We start from the raw sequence: 14,144 nt of genomic DNA, 5'->3' as shown, positions 1-14,144 counted from the left end.
TAAAAACATAAGCAGTATAACGTTACTGAACACAAAATGAAAAACTGCAAAGAATTGCAGAAGTGCAGTCTTTTACTTCTCAATGAAACAGATGGTTTTTCATGTAGATACACACTCCCTTGACAGACGCAGCATCAACATCTTCACACTGAAATGAAATGTATGTAATTAGCATCTTCATTCAGCCCTTGTCCTTCATTTAAGTTTTAATAGTGTACTTTACATGAATGTTTTTAAAGTAAAGGCGCACAACTTAATAATAGGTTTACTGGCAATTAATAATAAGTTGACAAAGTGAAGGTTAAAAAAAAAACAAGCAGATGTAAAAATACAAAATGAGAGAATTTATCATGGGGAAACATTTGAAATCTTCCACAATTATAAAATTTCATCCAAAGAGGATCATGTTAAGTGAATGTTGAGTATGCTGTCCTCGCCCTGAGTCTCTTAGTTTCACCAGCTAGACAGCGAGATAACGATGCTCCAATAACCAGACTTATTTTCCTTTTTGCGCTGATTTATTGAAGAATGGCCTCTGACCATTGCCTTCTCTTTGACCATCGTAAAACTGAAAGTACAAAATACTGTATTAGCTAACTAACATTGTAAACTAGCTTGTTACCCTCTTACTGCAAGCTAACAAGATAAAACTTTCAAATGTACAAATTATCGTACCATTTTTACACAAAACAAAAGAATAATTATTTTATCGACACTCATACTTACAGACATATCTTGTCCAAGGCAACAACATTTTAAGGTCCGTATCAGCTTAGAACGATAACATTACGGTATCACTTTCCGCCATCTTTTATTTCTTCTTCACGTTCTCATTTTTTTTTCCTTTCCCAAAGTAACCGAACCCAAAGCAGCCACTAGAGGGAGCTCTAGGGCAGCTTACAACTATAATATCCGATTTAAGTTATAAAAGGCAGAACACTCCCCGCCTGGTACAATATAATTGTGCCACTAGAACAAACTTTTCTAATAAACATATTGAACAGTTTAGGGCTATTTCAAACACTTATTTATCACTCGATAAAAGCAAAACCATATCAGCGATGGGTCTCAAAAACACTTTTTCATTTCCATCTTTCACAGTCTTTACTTCTGCTTTTCGAACCTTATTGTCCTTGCTCTCAAATGTTCTTACAACTTTTCCCATGGACCAGTCATTTCTGTGTGCGAGAGCATCTTTCAATAACACAACATCACCAACTTTTATGTTTGTTTTATCATCAGTCCATTTTCTCCTTTGCTGTAGTGTTGAAAGATATTCACTTTTCCACTGTTTCCAAAAAGAGTCTGCCAAACACTGTACTTACTTCCATTGCTTTGAGTAGAGGTCTGGCGGTCCAAAGCTTCCTGTTGGTGCAGATAATGCATTGACCTTTTGTGTAAGGAGCATTGCTGGAGTGAGAAGGTTTGGTTTGTCTGGATCTGTTGAGACTGGTACAAGTGGTCTTGCATTCATTATTGCCATTACTTCTGCCATGAATGTACTTAACACTTCATGCGTTAGTTGGACATGTACGGCTTTCAACAGAATACCATCTAGGATGCGCCTTGCTACTCCAATAAGTCTCTCCCACGAGCCACCCATGTGTGACGAGTGTGGGGGATTAAACAGCCATGTGCATCCTTTCTCTTGCAGGTATGAGTTTAGTTCTGTGTCCTTGTGATCAATTTGCAACTCATTGCATGCTCCAACAAAATTTGTACCTCTATCAGATCTGAGTATTTGAGCAGGTCCACGGATGTAGAAAAATCTCCTCAGCGCATTGATGAAGCTGGATGTTGACATTGTTTCAATGAGCTCAATGTGCACAGCTCTCGTGGACATGCAGGTGAAAAGCACAGCCCAGCGTTTACTGTCTGCACTCCCTCCTCTGGTGCGACGTGTGGTGACCGTCCAGGGTCCAAAGACATCCAGTCCTACACTAGTGAACGGTGGCGTTGGTGTCAGCCTGTCCACAGGTAAATCTGCCATCTTTTGGGTCTGAAGTCGTCCTCGAAGCTTTCGACAGAGAACACACTTGTAAATAACAGAAGAGACGAGCCGTTTACTGCCAATAATCCAAAATCCAGCACCTCTGAGCGTTCCTTCTGTTAGGTGACGCCCCTGATGCGCTACCTTCTCATGATAGTATCTAATAAGAAGGATGGCTATATGATGAGCATTTGGGATAATGAGTGGGTGTTTCTCATCTTTTGTTAGGTTAGCAGGTGCCAATCGACCTCCTAGTCTGAGGAGCCCATCTTCATCAATAACTGGATTTAACCTTTGAAGACAGCTTTGTTTTGGAAGTGGCAGATTTTCTTTTATGCATCTGTACTCTTCTTTGAACATTTCACTTTGTACTGTGTGAATGATGAACTTTGCTGCTTTAGACACTTCATCTGTGGTGTTAGTTTCACTGAAACACTTCCAGCCTTTACCTTCTGTGTTTGTTTTCTTGAATGATACTGCCACACGCTTTAGTGATGCAATAGTGCGACACAATCTCATCCAATGAGAGAATCTTTCAAAACGGTATGGCTCTAGCTGTGTTACTGAGGCTTTGGTAACAAAACTTGTTATATCAGGTCTGATCTCTGCATCTGTGTCAGGATCGATCAGTGTGAAACTATCACAGTGAGACTTCTCTATGTCGTGTTGTGTCAAAAAGGAAGGACCACTAAACCAGTTTGTAGAAGCCAATGCAGAAGCTGCAATTGGTCTAGTGGCTGTGTCTGCTGGATTGTCACTAGTGGCTATGTAAAACCACTGTGCTGGATGTGTAGTCTTTCTGATTCTAATCACTCGGTTAGCCACGTAAGTGTAGAACCTCTTTGTGTTGTTGTGTATGTAACCAAGAACAATTTTACTGTCTGTGAAAAATCTGACAGTGTCTGCTTCAATGTCAATCTCATCTCTAATGAGTTCGTACATCTCTACAGCTAACACTGCTGCACATAACTCCAATCTAGGAACAGTGTGGGCGGGTCTTGGGGCTACTTTGGACTTGCCCATGATGAAACCTGTGTGCCACTGACCTTCACCATCAATAGCTCTCAGATATGCCACTGCTCCTATGGCCATGGTGGAGGCATCTGAAAATATGCACAGTTCTTTTTTCACAGCAATGGCCTGGGAGAACGGGAAGTAGCACCTCGGTATCTGTAGCCGCTCAAGATCCTTCAATGAGCTTCTCCATCTGCTCCATTCATCTTCTCTTTCTGCAGGAAGTGATTCGTCCCAGTCCTTTTGCTCTGAGGAGAAGAGCTTTTCCCTGCATTGTGATGGGTGACACGAAACCCAGCGGGTCATACAGACTGTTAACAGTGGCCAAGACACCTCTCCTGGTGAACGGCTTTTGTTCAGTGGTGACGTGAAAGGTAAAACAGTCCTTTTTAAGATTCCACAGTACCCCCAAGCTCCTTTGCAGGGGTATGTCGTCCAACTCTAAATCCAAGTCTTTTAGATCCTTGGCTCTCTCGGCAGCAGGAAACGCTTCCACTACTTTGTGGTCATTAGAGGCTATTTTATGTAGCCTTAAGTTTGACTGTGCCAGCATCTTTTGAGCGCTTGTGAGTGTCTCAACAGCTTCTTCCACTGTTGCTGTGGATGCGAGACCATCATCAACGTAAAAATGTCTCATTACAAACTGCTTTGCATCATGTCCGTGCTTTTCTTCTCCCTCGACTGCAGCACGCCTCATACAATAAATAGCCACAGCTGGGGAAGGGCTATTCCCAAAAACATGAACCCTCATTCTATAGTCACAAATACCTTGGTCGGGATCATTATCTTTATACCAAAGGAATCTCAGATAATCCCTATGATCCTCTCTCACTTCAAAACAATAAAACATTTGTTGCACATCAGCTGAAAATGCTACAGGCTCTTTCCTAAAACGCATAAGGACACCCAGCAGTGTGTTATTTAGGTCGGGTCCACTTAATAAGACTTTGTTAAGGGACTGTCCTTCAAATTCTGCACTTGAGTCAAAGACTACTCTCAGCTGATTAGGTTTTTGTGGGTGGTACACACCGAAGGATGGCAAGTACCAGTGTTCTTTGTTTGAGTCCAAAGGTGGAGCGACTTCTGCATGGTCATTGTCCAGCATGTTTTGAATGAATTCGATATATTGTCTTTTCATTTCAGGGTTCCGGTCTAATGTCTTTCTGAGAGATTGGAGGCGCTTGAATGCTTGCTCTCTGTTACTCGGAAGCTCTGGTCTTGGAGAGCGGAATGGCAAAGGCGCCACCCAGCTGTTACATTCATTTTGATACACCTCCTTCTCCATGATGTCAATGAAGTCTTTGTCCTCTACTGACAGTGCTGGTTTGTCATCATCTTTTGTCCTGTCAAAAACAGTTTCTCCCAGTTGATTGGTGTTTGTGTTTCCCCTGTCCTTTTTGGGGTTAGGTGTGGTGTTTAACTGGTCTTTGATTTGAAACGTGTTAGGACATGGGCAGAGGTAAGAAGCACGGCCATTCTGGAGAATATGTGTTTTGAGAACACTCACACTGGGGGGCTTATGCGTCTTCCCCATGCAGGCTTCTCCAACTATAACCCAGCCTAAATCCAAACGCTGTGCATAAGGTGTATTGTGTGGCCCATTGATTCTCTCTCTGACTTTGTGTACCTGTATAATGTCTCTTCCCAAAAGCAACAGAATAGGTACTTGTTCTTCTACAGGAGGTACTTTTTCAGCTATCTTCTGTAAGTGTGAGAACTTCATGGCCACTTGTGGAGAGGGAATCTCTCTCCTGTCGTCTGGAATCATGTCACATTCAATCAGGTTTGGGAGTGGGAGCTTTACTTTACCATCCATTGACTCAATCATGAAGTTTACTGCTGTTCTGCCGACATTATCTGACAGTCCTGAGCATGTTCTGAGCTTGTAAGTCTCTGAGCGTGTCTTAATATTAAAGAGCTCAAAAAACTGCGACTTAGCTAGTGACTTGTTACTTTGTTCATCAAGCACTGCGTACATCTTTCTAGCCTGTTCTTTTTCGCCTTCTGGATAGACTAACACAGGACTTATTTTTGAGCATGAATGTGGGCTATCTTCATCACCACAGACTTCTGTGCATTTGGAAACAACTGAGGCATTTGCACTATCCTGTGTCTCCCCGCCATCATCTTTATCAGCTCCAGAGCTCTCAGCTGGAGCAGGGGGTGGACCTGGATGTAGCACTGCTAAATGCCTGTCGCTCCCACAGTCCATGCATTTTATTTGAGCCCTGCAGTCCCTTGCTAAATGTTGAGTAGAGCCACAGCATTTAAAACAGATCCTGTTCTCTTTTAAAAATGACTTGCGCTCATCTATGGGCTTTGCTCTAAAACTCTTGCACCTTTTAAGAGGGTGAGGCTTCTTATGTATTGGGCATACCTTGTCAGGGCTTTCTATAGGCTTGCTGTAACTATTTTGAGGTGAACTAGTGTCTGTAGGAATGTCCGTTTTGTGTACACTAATCACTTGCCTGTTACTGCCTCTGAAGCTTTTCTCCTTCTTGAAGCTTGTGTCGGCAGGAGGTGTGATGACAAAGCTTGGGTCGTTTCTTATTTTGGCTTGTTGTCTTACAAACTTTGAAAAGACACTGAAAGGGGGGAAAACAACTTTATGTTCTTCTTTGTACTTTGCTCCTGTTGCAATCCATTTTTCCTGCAGTCCATATGGTAACTTTTCCACAATGGGGTTGACTCCGCGAGCTGTGTCCAAATATGAGAGGCCTGGTAGATATCCTCCATCTTTTGCACATTCTATTTCCTGCAGAACGTCACCCAGCTCTCTTAACTTTGTGTTGTCTCTGTTGTTTAGTTTGGGAAACTGTTCAATCTTTTTTAACAGTGCATTTTCTACCACTTCTGGAGATCCATAACATTCCTCGAGTCTTTGCCACACAAGGTTGAGAGCTGCAGCTGGATTAAAGACATGGACTGATCGGATTCTTTTGGCCTGGTGACCAGACTCCACTCCAAGCCATTTGACCATTAAATCTAGCTCCTCTTGAGCTGTAACGTGCAAGTCTTTAATAGCACTTTGAAATGATGCCTTCCACGCCCAGTAGTTTTCTGGGTGGTCATCAAACTGCAAAAGTCCAGTACTTAACATTTCCCTCCGTGTCAGGTACCTTGTAATATCCTGGACACCCTGTGTCTCTGTTGATGTTTGAAGAGTGTTGTACGGATAAGGTTTGGGGGAATCCAGTCTCTCTCTCTGTTGTGTTTGGAGTTCCACTTTAACATTAGCCTTTTGAGCACTGTGTGAGCCGTCATTGTCTATATCTGCATTCATAGCCATTTCGCATTGTTCACGTGCAGCTTTGTGACAGGCAAGTGGATCTACTTTTAATTTGAATCCTTCAAGGCAAATATCTGAGTGTTTTTGTACATACTCTGCTGTGCGTTGTTTTGGACTGGCGGGTGGTCCCACCAATGGATAGCGCAGTTCACTCTTTGAGAGTCCCTCCTCCTCTTCTTCATAAACTGCAACCTCTGCTTCTGCAACTGCAACAGCCTTTTGACAGCTCAAAACATGTAAATTTGCCTCAAGTTCAGTTTTTTGTTTCATTATAGCTGCTTCTCTTTCTGAATACGCCAGCTGTGCACGTGCAGCCTCTGCTTTTGCTCGTGCTTTAAGTGCTGCAGAACTTGTGGATGAACGCTTGGACGTACGCGAGCGTCTAGACTCCGCCTGTGTGTCTGCGTTGCTTGCATTATCCTTGTTCTCCATATCCTCTGCGTTGTGCACTTGTTTTGTTTCTCTTTGGTCTGGTGTTTCTTCCTCTTCTGGAAGATCCAGTTGATATTGCTTTCCTGACCGTAGACTCATAACTGATGTGCTGAAAATAGCTCCTCGTGGTTGTGCCCGCTGCGCTAATGTCTTTTTACTTTGCTGTCCTCGCCCTGAGTCTCTTAGTTTCACCAGCTAGACAGCGAGATAACGATGCTCCAATAACCAGACTTATTTTCCTTTTTGCGCTGATTTATTGAAGAATGGCCTCTGACCATTGCCTTCTCTTTGACCATCGTAAAACTGAAAGTACAAAATACTGTATTAGCTAACTAACATTGTAAACTAGCTTGTTACCCTCTTACTGCAAGCTAACAAGATAAAACTTTCAAATGTACAAATTATCGTACCATTTTTACACAAAACAAAAGAATAATTATTCTCATACTTACAGACATATCTTGTCCAAGGCAACAACATTTTAAGGTCCGTATCAGCTTAGAACGATAACATTACGGTATCACTTTCCGCCATCTTTTATTTCTTCTTCACGTTCTCATTTTTTTTTTCCTTTCCCAAAGTAACCGAACCCAAAGCAGCCACTAGAGGGAGCTCTAGGGCAGCTTACAACTATAATATCCGATTTAAGTTATAAAAGGCAGAACATTGAGGCTTTATCACTTACATTATCCATTTATGCCACAATTCTTTTCAGTATTAGTCCACGCTCTCCTCTTCTGTTGACCAACTTCACCAGGTTGTCCAAGTGGAAATCCAGCTGAGCCAGGAACTTTGTTTGAGGGGGGATGGTGGCAATTCTCTTAAACTCAGCGTTGATCTGAAAACATGAGCACAGAGGAATGAGCTTCAAAAGGTTTTAATACCTGGAAGAAGGCCGCAATCACTCATGCTGAAGAAATGGGCTGTCAAATAACAACTGTGCCTTAACCATTTTAGGCTAATACCACAAGAACACCGTGTATGAGGCAAACCTTACCTCATGGAAATCAAATAGAGCAGGCCATCTTGCCATGAAAGCCTCCACCATTGGTGCATCACGAACAACTTCACGTCTTCTGTATGAAAAAGTCTTTTCCATCTTGAGTTTCACCAACTCTGTTACTCTTTTTTATGTCCATGTGGTGGGCTTTGACATGTCAATAGCTTTAAGAGTCCCTTTGTCTGCTACTTCTGAAACTGAGGTAAGGTTAAGAAACTCATTCCCAAACAAGGAATCCATAAACTGAAGTCTGAAACTGCCCTGAAGACAACACTGTCTCTTGACTTCAACGATGAGATCCTCAGTTGATTCAGGCGCTCCATTAGAGAGTGAGCCTTCGACAGGTTCCGTCAGCCAAAACAGTCTTTAGGACCATAGGACTCTGTAGGCAAAAAATAATTAAATATCAGACATTCAGAAAGAATCGTTTCAGTTTAGTTTTCATAAAGCTATCCATACCAAATACTCAAAGTTATAAAGATCAGACATAAAAAAGAAGAATTTATCTAATGAAATACATGCGACTGAACCTATTACACTTATATGAACACCTTTTATTTCTATATGCCTTTTTAAAGTCACAATGTGGACTGATCCAATCTCATAGTCAACCAATGGATAAGTATCAAGGAGTTCACAGAGTGAAACGAGAGTGAATATTCTTGTGGATACTGGGCTGAGCTCAAAAGCTCTGTCGTGCTCTCTGTACCAGCCACCAAGCTCTCTGACAATGTAGAATATGCTGTGATACAATGCAGATATGGGTTTTCAGTATTCTGGCAATCCACCTGCTGCCCTTTGGGCCAGTGCCATTCCATTTCTATAAGTTATGCCCTTTAATGTCACACACTGTGCAAGGTTGACCTCTAGAATGTCAGGGAATATGTACCTAATGACTTAAGCAAATCCACTAGAAAGGCCGATACAGCTGAGACCTCTAATTCAGACTTGCCAAGAGATGGGGAGTTTAGATGTTAAGCTATCATCATCTGATGTTTTGACTTCTCTAATCATAAAGGTAAAAGATTCCACCATCACAAAAAACATTAATTTTAATTGAAAAAAGGTATTCCAGTCCAGAAGAGCATCAATGGTTTCTTTAAAGTACCAGTCTTTCCCTCATTTATACATAATGTTTTGAGAAGCAGCTCACATATGTTCTACACAAAGTAGAAAAAAAAAAAAGGGGGGGAGGGTCCTAATTTGTTTTGGGCCGATGTTGGAAAATTCACAATACATCACTTAATAAGACATACTCTGAACAAACTTATCTCCTTGTAGATATCTGCTGTATTATTTGGGCGTGACCAATAGAATAGTCAAGTAAGTGACACTTCACCTAAAACAATGACTAAATGGAAAAATGATTTGGCATTTATGGACACAGGTTCTCAAACCCACGTCTAAGGTGGCAGGATCCTTATTATAAGTTGAGTGCGTGTCATCAGCAAGAATTAAGGTATGGCACTGTGGCCCTCCCAGCTTCTTAAACTCTGACGGTTACAGCCACACTAATTAGCCAATGTAGCCATAGCTAGCACGAGTAACACAAACACTATTGCTCTCTCAGTGACGTTTTAACTTGCTAAGCCATCAAAAACGTCAGTTCTCTGTCACATGGATAAATTCCATATCTGACCGACAACAGCTGCTTTCTCCCGACTATGTGCAATTTGTTAATATTTTTCAGCTTTAGCCACAAAGCTAATACCAACTTTAGCTAGCACTGTAAAAACAACATTACAGATTACGTTTCATATAGCATGCACTACAACAATTCTGTGAAAACGTACCCAACTAAAACAAATGTATTTAAATTACTTACCTTCTCACTATGACTGACTCGGTGCCAAAGGTTGCATGTGGCTGAACAGTCTTCCAGAATCTGGCGGTCAATTGCGCTCTCCTTAAATTATGTTGTTGTCTTATTGGATAAGGTAGGTCTTATTATCCAATCATATTTAGTTGTTGTCTTTGAATATATTGCATCATTTCCGGTTGTGGTCAAACATGATTACAATGGTTTTAGTATTCTAATTTAGTCACTTTAAATCAATGCAAGAAAAATGAGTAGTCTCAGTATTGTTTATAATCAAGTAAATGGTACTTTATTTAATCATGTAATTAAGAGAAACATGAAAGGCTTGTGTAGCATTAACTAAATTCATTTGTGCAAATTCAAAAGCCTGCCAATTCCCATTTTTTCAGTGTATCTGAGGTAAAAAAACAAACAAACAGGCAAATGATCACTTATATCATTTATGATGAAGCCACTGTTAATATTATTCAATAAACTAAACTGTGCTAATGCACAAAAGAATACCTGCAGTGGTACTTCTGAGTAAAAAAAACCTCATAAAATATGTATGTGGGGTAATCAGGTTGTGAGCTTTTACTTGTTGCAAATCTGCAACGCCTGCCTCGAGAGGGTTAATAAATGATCAATTAATGTTGCTGATGTATCCGTTATTCTACTCGGCTTTGAAATCGGAGGGTATAATCCATTTCCAAATAATAATTCTAAAAAGTCTGATGCCATCTTGTGATTAGTGTCTTTTCCTAACTCTGTAGGAAACTGACACCTTTCTTATTAATTTTATTTTATTTTTAATTTTGCTAGTTTTTGATCTGTGTTGTTCAGCACTTTGGTCTGCCTGGTGTGTTCTTCAAGTGCTATACAAATAAACTGATGATGATGATTGGGTAGATGTCTGCCTCTCCGTGAGCCCAGTTCTGCTCCGTGTTTGCTCATGGGATCATGAGATCATTGGGATTCTCTCTTTAATATTGCAGGCTCTTTAGCTTACAGTATAAAGTACCTTAATATGACTGTTATGGTCAACTGGAGCTGTTAAAATAAAATGTAACTGCATTCACATGCCCAGAAACCTTAAAGAAGACGTGTCAGAAGGCAGCCTAATCAAATGACAGAAGCACATCAGGAGCTTCTTTCGGTGTGCTGGAGCAGCAGCAGCTCTACTCTGAGCCCCTTTGGGATTACCGAGCTCCTCACACTATCTAACGGTGAGCTCGGGCACATTTCAGAGGAAGCTTGTATCTGCAGTCCTGTTTTTTCAGTCACTACCTGCTTTTTTGTATTATTAATGGCATAACAATAAAAGTAATGTTTTAAATAGTAAAATACACTCTTCTTTCAATGGAATAGTACAAGTCTGGTTGCCATAATGTATGAAAATGGTTAAATGGACTTTAACATGTGTGAAAATACCCACTGGTTGTCTTAGGAAAATAAATTTCCTTTGGTTTATAAAGACATCTCTAAGAATGATACAATACTGAGAATACAATGATTTCACACTTTTTGCACATTTCGACACGCTCTCATCTCAGAAGCCTTTTTCTAAGCTTTGGAGGATTCTGGTGTCTGATGATGCAAGTCCTGGCAGGCAGGAACAGCAGCTGTAAGAATCCCCACTGGGAGGTGTGTGTGTGTGTGTGTGTGTGTGTGTGTGTGTGCGTGTGTGTGTGTGTGTGTGTGTGTGTGTGCGTGTGCGTGTGCGTGTGTGTGTGTGTGTGTGTGTGTGTGTGTGCGTGCGTGTGTGTGTATGTGTCTGTGTGTGTGTGTGTGTGTGTGTGTGTGTGTGTGTGTGTGCGTGCGTGTGTGTGTGTGTGTGTGTGTGTGTGCGTGCGTGTGTGTGTGTGTGTGTGCGTGCGTGTGTGTGTGTGTGTGTGCGTGTGTGTGTGTATGTGTGTGTGTGTGTGTGCGTGTGTGTGTGTATGTGTGTGTGTGTGTGCGTGCGTGTGTGTGTGTGTGTGCGTGCGTGCGTGCGTGTGTGTGTGTGTGCGTGTGTGTGTGTGTATGTGTGTGTGTGTGTGTGTGCGTGTGTGTGTGTATGTGTGTGCGTGCGTGTGTGTGTGTGTGTGTGTGCGTGTGTGTGTGTATGTGTGTGTGTGTGTGTGTGCGTGCGTGTGTGTGTGTGTGTGTGTGTGTGTGTGCGTGCGTGTGTGTGTGTGTGTGTGTGCGTGCGTGTGTGTGTGTGTGTGTGTGCGTGTGTATGTGTGTGTGTGTGTGTGTGCGTGCGTGTGTGTGTGTGTGTGTGTGTGTGTGTGTGTGTGTGCGTGCGTGTGTGTGTGTGTGTGTGTGTGCGTGTGTGTGTGTATGTGTGTGTGTGTGTGTGTGCGTGCGTGTGTGTGTGTGTGTGTGTGTGTGTGTGTGTGTGTGTGTGTGTGTGCGTGCGTGTGTGTGTGTGTGTGTGTGTGTGCGTGTTCCATTTCCTATATTGCGAGGACATGTCATAGACCCCATAAAGCTGTGCTTGGTGTTGGCATGACTCATGGCATCATTTCTGCAGATTGTCTCTCTCAGTCTGATTGGCTTCAGAGTGTTCTGGTTATAAATCTCTAACACATGAAAGATAGCCAGTGTGAAGGTGATCAGGAAGGGAATCTAGTGTAAAAATCTGTGGAAATTAAATATCTGGATCCATCTGCTCTGGTGACTAAATTAACATAATGTTGAAACTAGACAATGAGCCTCTCTGCTGTTGTTAGCTGGTATCATACATGTGCCACAAAATGTGAGAAGAAGGAAAGTATTTTGTGGCCTCCTACTTTCTGCTATGTAGCCAGGACAATCCCTGAGTGTGCAGTGTGCTCATCTTTTTACTCCTGTGAGTACACTGTGTGGGTACTTGTAATGCACTTCATAGATTAAGATTCATCACAGATTAAGCATTAGAAATAGCTCATTTAACATGGAGGTATGCAAGTTAAAGCACAGCTAATCTCTCTAACACCACGTTTCTCCCACTGTGCTGTTTGATTTGGAACTGCAGGTTCTGACCTGCATCTGCAAAAGTTGATGCATTTCATTGCTGCTCTCATGATGGGCTGATCAGATAATTGCAACATAAGGCTGCTGGTAAGTGCGACTTCACCTCTGTGCTGGAGACAAGAAAAGCCCAATAACATATTATGAAATATTAAACTACTACTAATATTTTAATGGAAACATTTCAGGGATAATTTCATTTAGGGATTGGCTTTGCTAAGGGTTACATTCAGGAAATAAGTGATGTAATGTCTTCTGAAGCGATGGAAAAATGATTATGTTCAGGAAAGAGTGTGTGGGAGAGCTGCCTCCTGCCGTTCTCTCTGTCAGTCCATTGCTGATTTTCCTTTCCAGCAGGATGCATATCATCCAATTTGTCATCCAAAAATGTTCTTGGGCACAGCAACCCGTACATCTACACATGCTCATTCTTACTCACAGCATCAGTTTCCAAGCTGGTTGTTTAAAATTCCTCAGCCAAATAATGTCCTCCAGTCTTACTGTGTCATGTTGGCAATGATGCATCAGCATGTTAGGGACACAGTGTGTCCTGTTTCTGGACACTACCACTGTTGTCTCAAATTAAACACAGTGAGTGGCACGCTTACTGGAAGGGATGCAAGGTTTAACTGTGATTATCACGTGAAAACACAGGCAACATCTTCAGCCTTTACATATAACTCAGTTCTGCTACAATTTAGCCCATGTGATTTGACGCGTGATGATGGACCCGTGGTGATGGACGCACAATGATGGAGGCACAATGATGGACGCATGGTGATGGACCCGTGATGATGGACGCGTGATGATGGACCCGTGGTGATGGACGCGTGATGATGGACCCGTGGTGATGGAGGCACAATGATGGAAGCAAAATGATGTGACGCATGATGATGGGCCCGTGGTGATAGACGCGTGATGATGGACGCGTGATGATGGACCCGTGGTGATGGACCCGTGATGATGGACCCATGGTGATGGACACGTGATGATAGATGCGTAATGATGGACGCGTGGTGACGGACACATGGTGATGGACGCACAATGATGGACCCGTGGTGATGGACACACAATGATGGACGCATGGTGATGGACGCATAGTAATGGACGCGTGATGATGGACACACGGTGATGGACGCACGGTGATGGACGCGTGATGATGGACCTGTGGTGATGGACGCACAATGATGGACGCACAATGATGGACGCACGGTGATGGACGCATGGTGATGGACCCGTGATGATGGACGCGTGATGATGGACGCACAATGATGGACGCATGGTGATGGACACGTGATGACGGACACATGGTGATGGACGCAGAATGATGTGATGCATGATGATGGAGGCGTGGTGATGGACTCAGAATGATGTGACGCAGAATGACGGACGCACGGTGAAGGACGCACAATGATGGACACGTGATGATAGATGCGTAATGATGGACGCGTCGTGATAGACGCAGAATGATGTGAAGCGTGATGATGGACGCACAATGATGGCCACGTGATGATAGATGCGTAAGGATGGACGCGTCATGATAGACCCAGAATGATGTGACGCGTGATGATGGACGCGTCGTGATAGACGCAGAATGATGTGATGCGTGATGATGGACACACAATGA

At 42.5% G+C, this 14,144-nt stretch overlaps 1 long non-coding RNA gene and 1 pseudogene across 2 annotated transcripts in view; both read right to left on the bottom strand.

Annotated features, from left to right (window-relative positions):
- Positions 1 to 14,144, bottom strand: part of LOC146690088 (uncharacterized) — a 384,415-nt gene that overhangs the window by 299,929 nt on the left and 70,342 nt on the right. The window lies entirely within an intron of this gene.
- Positions 439 to 3,242, bottom strand: LOC146690091 (uncharacterized; annotated as a pseudogene). The gene is made up of 2 exons (XR_014915633.1): positions 3,037 to 3,242; positions 439 to 2,017 (listed from the first exon to the last, which is right to left on the bottom strand). The product of XR_014915633.1 is annotated as an uncharacterized LOC146690091 (transcript).

This window comes from Copadichromis virginalis, linkage group LG16, assembly GCF_057382275.1.
Source record: "Copadichromis virginalis isolate Kocher_CV1m ecotype Utaka linkage group LG16, C_Virginalis_male_GT1.1, whole genome shotgun sequence".
Taxonomy (NCBI): Eukaryota; Metazoa; Chordata; class Actinopteri; order Cichliformes; family Cichlidae; genus Copadichromis; species Copadichromis virginalis.
Note: the sequence above shows the minus strand (reverse complement) of the source record. Positions and strands in the feature narration are given on the sequence as shown.